A 9,155-nucleotide genomic window follows, 5' to 3' on the forward strand; every position below is an offset into this window, starting at 1 on the left:
TCAAATTGGTATTTAACCAAATTTCTTTGGATCCTAATTTTATTTCACCTCGTGTTCTTTGATTAGATGATAAAGTCTTATGCTTTGCAACATTTCAACTAGTACCCAAGACTTTTTACATTCACCAGTCTTCCTCTCTTTCTTTCCACTAGTTTATATGACTTTTGACATCACAATGTTCCGATTATGTGTTTTGGAAATCTCATTGTGAGTTTAACTCTAATGTCTCTCCTCTATTAGGGATGTTAAAATGGGTAAACCACCCCATTTAGACCAACTCCATTTAGAACTCACCCCATTTAGAACCCAAACCCGTTTAGATCCATTTAGTTTTAAGGTCTATTAGGGCTCCCCATTTAAACCCACAAATTTTACATTGACCTATTAAGACCCATTTAGATTCATTTAACTCTTTTTTAATTTGTTTTATACCTTTCTTGTTTTAATTATATTGTAAATCAAATTTTATGGTACAAAAATTTATATTCTTAAATAATATTGTAATTTTTAATGGTCACTACTTAATTTAATTTAAATAAAATAAAATAATAAAAACAATTTGAAAACATGTATAATAATAAAAAAAATCTTCAATTGTGAAAGAAATGTTTGAAACTTTTGATATTAATTGAACCCAAACGTGGGAACATATTAAAACCAAGGATCAAGAGAGAGTCGTGAAACTGTGAGACACCAAACAAGAATAATGGAGTTGCTTACTTGCTAGTTGCTACATACGACTGATGCCAGCAAATATATAATCAAATAACTAGAATCTCAAAGTGGCATTACAATAACAAACTTAATAACTTAAACAAGTTCAATAACTACCAAAACAAAGGCACCAAATTGTTCTCGTTATGTTTCCAAACATAATAAAAGAAAGTCTCAAACATGTTTCATGGTGGTACACTTGAGCCTTCTGATCTTGAACTTCCAACTCCAGAAGCACTTGTAGTCTTCCCAACATCATCTTCCTTGCACATATCATCAACATCTTCTGTAGTACCTACAAGTCAACAGGTGAATTAGAATAATCAGACCACGATCTATCTTTTGATCATATGCAGGTTTAGCTTCCTTCAAAGGCTTCTTTGAACAAGTATCCAAGTGGCGTTGAAGATGATGTGTCCCAAAGCTGTGATTCGTTTCACTACGTGTCACTAACTTCGTACCGCAATGCAAACACTTGGCCCTTTCTTTGCCATCTTCTTCTACTCCCACTGACACAAAGTCTTCCCAAACGAGCGATGTTTTACGTCTCTTGCGTGGAGCTTGAGTTGATTCCCCTACTTGAGTTTCACTTTGCTGTGCTTGTGGTTGTGTATCTTCTAAATTTATCTCAGCTAGAGCATCTTCTTCATTCATGTCTATTAACTGATCCATGCTGTAACTAAAGAACAAAAATAGATTTTTTTAGTCAATCTAGATTCTAGCACAATCTAAAATAGCTCATGTATCCACGTACTGGAAAAAGATACATCAAACATCAATCAAACAGGCGAAGAGTAATGATCAAGATGTCAATATCTCGGCCTCTCAGGTTTATACATGAGTCATGAATTCACACAATGTTTCGTAGAGAAAAGCAACAAGAATAGATTTTTTAATCAATCTAGATTCTAGCACAATCACAAACAAAAAAACATAAGGAAATCACAATCACGTCACAAATATATAATCAAATAATATCAATGGAACAAAGCAAATCACAATCACGACACGGACTTTCCAATAAAAACCCTTTTTACCTCCGAGATTACAGATTCACCAATCACCACTTCACAATCCAAATGCAGATAATACAATTAAAGAAACACGAATCGAGATACGCAAACCTAATCATTCAGAGACCTGGAAAAAGGAAAACTTGTGCAAAACTGAAATAGTCACATACGAGTACGAACAAACGTATGAACTATGTTCAAGCGATCGTCTTAGCTACACCATGAAAGCTGATACGAGAGATACAGAGAGAGGGGTGGGAATAAACTTCCGTCGTTACCTTTTTTTTTGTCCTTCTCCGACCGATGATGATTCTCCGCCGTCCACTAAAATAAACGATACCCAGAAGATATAAACATGGAAGCTGATAGGAAGAGAGATCAAACCTTCGATGCTTGTAGAGATTGAGATTCGGCGGAGAGAAAGAGTAGACAAATTTTTTTTTTTTTTATATAATTAGAAAATCTGTACATGAAAATTAAACGACAACGTTTTTGATTAAAGAAAAAAAACTTAAATGGGTTAGTAGGGTCCCCATTTATTTTAGCTAAACCCCATATAATAAATGGGTCTTAGTCGGATAACCCATTGAAAACCCAGTACCCTAATTGGGTCTAAATGGGCTTTTGTTTATTTTTAATACCCATTAAAAACCCGCTAAAGAAACCCGTTATAACATCCCTATCCTCTATATCATCCGCAGATCCAAACTCGGTGTCACAATATTGGACTAAGAAAAAGCAGCCATGGCAAGTCTTACAACTAACCTCCCCCTTCAGAGAGCCTTTAAGGTAACCTATATGCAGACACCTTTGGAGGAGCTATACAGTGTTTGCAGGATTCGACCTCAATATGTCAGGGCAGGTCTGCGGCTCCAGGACATTGTCGAAAGTATTCTCTGTGTAAAGTCCAAAATACTTGCCAGCCATTGTTCTTCCGGCACACCCTAACCTCTGCTGAGCGCTGGCCTTTGATATAGGCGCCACAAGTAACGACTCAACACAGTTGATAGGTGATACGCCCAAAACGGGAAGGATGGCTTTGGCCGGGTGTTTGATATTAACCGAGAAGGCGATGGCACATCTGGAACTGGAATGGAATGAATGGATCGTCAAGAGATGCGGAATGGCTCTTTATATACCACGATCTAAGGCTAACCACCTAAGAAACGATGAAGGTGTGTTGGCTAACCACCAAACGATACAAAAAGATGATTGGCTGACCACCAAATCAACGAGCCGGTTCAAACCGATGAACAAGCTACGAACTCTCTCACTCAGAGAAGAAGAACGAAAATAAACAACCAAAATGAACTGATTTTATTCATTGTAGAGATTACATATTTATAGGAATCTCTGGTCAAAGATAATAAAAGAAATACATGAAAAAGAGACATAGAAAATGATAGAAAATGGGCTGGACAACAGCTGGACAACAGCATGGCAACAACTGGACGACAGCTTGAATATTTGTCCAGGTTCAATGTATCTTGAAGCATGTCCTGTGGACAGGGCCAGTACACGAGCCAGTACAGTCCGAACTAGCCAGAGATGAAGTTGCACGGTTTATCTTGAAATCCACTCGTTCGAATTCAGTTATGAAGAACCCTAAGATAGGGAGGATCACTTTAGCTGGGTGTTGGATATGATCCGAGAAAGCAAACGACACTTCTGGAACTGAGATGGATTGAAAGGATCGTCAAGAGATGCGGAATGACTCTTGATATACCCGCGTTCTAAGGCTAACCACCAAAGAAAGAATGAATGTGTTGGCTAACCACCAAACAACACACAAAGATGAATTGGCTGACCACCAAATCAACAAGCCGGTTCACACCAATGAACTAGCTAAAGAACTCTTTCTCACTCAGAGAAGAAACAAAATAAACAACCAAAACTGAACTGATTTTATTGATGAAATGGACTACATATTTATAGTGTTTTGTAGATATAGGAATTAAATGAAAAAGTAGATCTAGATTTAGATCTAGATCTAGTCTTTAATACGAAAATAAAGAGATAAGACTAGACAAGGTGACTGTTCGGCTTCTGTCCAGATTCGTTGTATCCTGAAGCATGAACCACAGTAAGGAGAACGACGGATGTGGGACTGTCCGTATGAACCACCATATCCAGATCATGAACCATATTGGACCAAGTGTGTCCTATGTCTTGAGATAGGTGAAGGATCCTTGCCTTAGTGAGATTTGGCTGATCAAAAGGGTCGATCAGTCCATCAGTACGGTCGCCGGTACGTGCAGTATGAGGCAATCAAGCCAAAAGAGAGAAGTCTCGATCATTTTGTGAAACCTCATGATCCAAGTCAAGTATGGCATGATCTTTCTCAAGTCTGGCATGATCTTTCTCAAGTATGGTACGGTGAAAAACATGAACCTCGGTTGAAATGTTCAGAACGTCCTGAACTCCATGCTGAGCTGGTTCCATGTAATGATCCGTGGACTGCGGCACATCAAGTTCTGTCTTGACCGTTGATCTTAGAATGCAAAACAGTACGGGAAAGACAAGCTCCAGTTCGGGGGATTCGGTCGTCTGGTCGTGGTTATTGTCTATGCTTCAATCTGGACGTACGCGGGACTTCTTGGTCAGTCTGATCGGTACGGTCGGATGAACGAACCTTGGTTGAAATGAGCTGAACGTCCTGATCTCCATACTGGTTGGCTCCGATGGACTGATCCTCGAACCGGGGCGTATCAATAGGGTTGTAGGATTTTTCCTTAGCAAAACCAGGGTCAATGACATAGACAATGCCTTCAATGGTTAGAGAGGTCTCAGCAATGTTGGTTGATACAACAACCTTTCTCCCAGGAAGACCAACTTCTCTTACCGGCTCAGGAGCTGGCTCGAGTACCTTCTGCTGCATTGAAGGCATTGTCTATGTCATTGACCCTGGTTTTGCTAAGGAAAAATCCTACAACCCTATCAACTGCGTTGAGTCGTTACTTGTGGCGCCTATATCAAAGGTCAGCGCTCAGCAAAGGTTAGGGCGTGCCGGAAGAACAATGACTGGCAAATGTTTTAGACTTTACACAGAGAATACTTTCGACAATGTCCTGGAGCGCAGACCTGCCCTGCAATATTGAGGTCGAATCATGCAAACACTGTACTGACCTTGAAGAAAATAGGAATAAGTAACTTGGTGCAGTTCGATTTTATGGATCCACCTGAGAGACTGATGCGTGCCTTGGAGGTGTTGAATTATTTGGGAGCACTTGATGATGATAGAAACCTGACAAATTCGATCACACAAATCATCTGAAACTCTAAAACAACAACACAAGAAAGATGACTGCGTAGGAGGTATCTGATGAATTACAAGCGTTGTTTTCCGCGGCCATCAAAGCCACCTACCTTACACGAAACATAGACGGCATCGAATGATGTGTCGAAGCTTTGAATAAGTTGAAGACTAAGTCTCTCTCCAATTTAGTAACTTCACACACACTCAAAGATCAAATAACATTTTTTAAAAAGAATAAGCGAAACACTGTATCAGGATTCATTAAGAGTAGTATCTGAGTGTCAGGATGATATGGAATCCGTTTGTATAAAATGTTAAGAGTGACATTTGTAAACATGTATTGTGGCTTTCAGTATGCAACTTCATCCCGGTGAGATTCTTCATGATAAAAAGACTCACAGAACTGTCCAAACTGCCTAATGGATCTAATAGAGCTTGAGAATAAATTCTAACAGGTCAACTTTAAGTCGCTAAGTCCAAACCAATCGCCCAACTCACACCTCACTCAATCTCGAACATAGAATACATATATGATTAACAAGGAAGAATAAAATTGATTTAAACAGCCAAACTAAAAGACAAAAGCATGCCTTATCTCAACCAGAGGAACATGTGTCTCTAACGATGAGTCCAACCAATTATGAGATGATAATGATGCCTATGTTAAAAAAAAGAACAACAATAGTAACAGAAAAATCACATGAATTGGTATATGATAAGTTTATTCCCACAAATGGATTTGGCAGAAACATTATGCACTACAAAACCCACATTAGCCTGACAGTACAAAGCTTTCTGAAGAGAGAACACCATTTAATATTTGATATGACCTTGAATTCTAGGAAATATTCAAATGATCTAGTTAAGATGCACACCAACCTAACAATCGTACAAAAACTGATACAGTGAGCAAAGAATCGACACATTGCTAACGGTGTTCATATATGTTTCCGGAAGGAACTGAGGCTTTTAAAGTGGGAAATTGGCCAATTCCGACATCAACACGCCTTCGCGGTCCTCGATTCTTACATGCACTCATCACATGTGCTAAATCGTACTTCAAGTAAATATATATTTAAATTTCATACGTCAACTCATAAAAAACGGGTTTTACATACATTGACTAACGTTGACGTTAAATCCGTAACTTGACTGTTTATTAAATGTGGGTTTTACATACATTGACTAACGTTGACGTTAAATCCGTAACTTGACTGTTTATTAAATGTGGGTTTTACATACATTGACTAACGTTGACGTTAAATCCGTAACTTGACCATTTATTAAATGTGATGTGGCGGTAACGTGGCTTCCAATTTTTGAAAATATTAAAACGGAGTCGTTTTGTTCCCTTTATAAAATTAATCAAAAAAATTCATTTTATCAAGGTTGGAGATTGGAATCCGGATTGGATTAAGAAATTCTTAAATGATCAACCAGTATGCCATAGTTGTCTTCTTCATGTGTCTGTCTTTAAATCAGAAAAGGGTTTCGTCATTATACATGGGTCCGATTTAACTGTGTTAGAGCAGTTGGTATCTTTATATATAAAGTAGAGTTCTTTCACTCCTGAGAGCGCCACCTAGGATTCCAGGTCACAAATTCAAGCTCCATGGTATTGACAGCTGTCCATCTCACCAAAACTCACCGTATCATTTAATCGTTCGCCGCTTTCTATTTATTTTCCATTAGGCCTTTACGTTGCTTTCTACTTATTTAAATTAAAAAGTTGTGGCATTGATACGCTGTGTAGGTTTCAAATAGTTTTCATTTTGTTTAACAAAAACTTAATCTCATATTCACGGCGTTATTTGTGGTTTGTAATATTTTGGGTTCGGAAAAATTGGATTGTGAATAATTCTTTTGTGTATGTTATAAGAGTAATTACTTTTCATGATGAAATCATAGTCTTTCAACATTTCAAATCGCGCGGGAGTTTGTTCAAATTTTAATTTAATTTTCTTTGCATTTTATTTGAATATATATGTATGTATATATATATATATATATATATATACATACATATATATTCAAATAAAATGCAAAGAAAATTAAATTAAAATTTGAACAAACTCCCGCGCGATTTGAAATGTTGAAAGACTATGATTTCATCATGAAAAGTAATTACTCTTATAACATACACAAAAGAATTATTCACAATCCAATTTTTCCGAACCCAAAATATTACAAACCACAAATAACGCCGTGAATATGAGATTAAGTTTTTGTTAAACAAAATGAAAACTATTTGAAACCTACACAGCGTATCAATGCCACAACTTTTTAATTTAAAAACAACTATTGTAAACATGCAAAATATATGTTATCACATATAATCCCTTTTTACTCAAAACTTTATAGAAGACAAAAATCATTAAACATCGCTTGCAAATGCAAACTTAAAATACAAACCACAAAATCATACAAAAAATAATAACATAAATCACAAGTAAAATATATCCCGCCCTACGCCGACGCTAGTAGTCTTATATAGCTGACTACTCTTAGGCTTTGGAGAACTTGTTAGTTGTTGGTGAACATTGAACAATGCTTCTAAAGCCATTTTTGCTTGTTTTACCATTCGCGACATTGGATTGGTGTAAAGGAGTCGTCTTTATCTTCTTCCCAATCTTATTCACTACGCCGAGGTATATACATCTCGAAAAAGAAAGACTATAAAACTCAAATTCTAATCTTAAAGCCCTTTATCCAATTATGCATCTAAACATTGGATTTCTGCAGTCACAAAGATATATTCTAAGATTCACGTATTCACCAATCACAAGCACTACCAAATTATGTTTCTGTCTAATGCCAATCGGTCGGATAAATTAACGATCTTAGTAAAAAAAAATTAGAGCAAAAGAAGAATTGGACAGATACGGGAAGAAGACGAAGAGAAATATTAGAATGAAATATGCATTGGTTATAATAAATACAAAAACATATAGAACACAATTACTAAATCGTGTTTGGCAAAGGGGTTGAGCCTAGAATTATTATTCAATCAACCTGAGTTCCAGTACCTCCACCACCCACTTTTGAAGAATCTTTTTTTATTAAACAATAATAATAGAAACAGAACTACGTCGTTTCGATTATTTGAAACCAAGTCGCCGCCACGTCACCTATAATAAACGGTAAAATTACGGAATTAACGTCAACGTTAGTCAATGTATGTAAAACCCGTTTTTTATGAGTTGAAGTATGTAATTTGAATATAAATTGACTTGAAGTATTTTTTAGCACATGTGATGAGATATGTTTGGATAGGGACCGCGATGCTGTGTTGATGAATGAATTGGCTGATTTCCCCTTTTAAAGTATATGAATTGACATAACACTGCTATGGTCGTGATTTAAGTGGCTCCTATCACAATCATAGTTCGCTCCTGCATTTATACAAATATATTAGTTTCAGTGTCTTGATGCATTTTTCTTTGGAGTACATTCAGGATTTGAGTCTTCACAACCATCAAAATCCTAACTCAAATATATAGGGGGATCGAAAGCCTGCCAAGTAATTATGAGTTACAAGACTATAAAATCTAATGCAACAAAGATCAGAAACTGCTGAAAGGAATAATAACAAGAACTTCGATATCTCTCTGAACACAGCTAACGCAACAAATGCTACCTTGTGCGCAGGAGAGAGATTCGGATATGATCTTTCCCATTTCTTCAGGTCCTTTTCTGAAGGTTCGATTTGGGCCTTTTGTTCCTTTGTGGGTAGTTTAGCCCAAAATGTAAGTGTAAATAAAACGGGAGCTGGAGTAGGAAATAATCTGATTTTCCATACTATAGCTGTTTCAGGTTACGAAATTTAATTCCTAGGATAAGCATTGAATAGCTTAAAAGTAAACTGGTTTGGTCATCGTCCGAATTCAAAACGCGCACACTATAACATTTCTTCTTATTCCTTTTTGATAGTGATTATACAAAAAAAAATAACATCATTAATTCCGAAGAAAAAGATAATTTTAGAAGACTGGTTTGTAGGCCTGGGACGGATCGGGTATCCGGACAATTTTAAGATATCCGGATCCGGATCCTTATCCGGCGGATCCATAATTTTACTATCCTTATCCGGATCCGGGGTTCGCGGATATCCGGGTGTCGGATATCCTTCTAAAAATTATAATATCCGGCGGATATCCGGATCCGGATTTGGA

This window comes from Brassica oleracea, chromosome C4 (assembly GCF_000695525.1).
Source record: "Brassica oleracea var. oleracea cultivar TO1000 chromosome C4, BOL, whole genome shotgun sequence".
Taxonomy (NCBI): Eukaryota; Viridiplantae; Streptophyta; class Magnoliopsida; order Brassicales; family Brassicaceae; genus Brassica; species Brassica oleracea.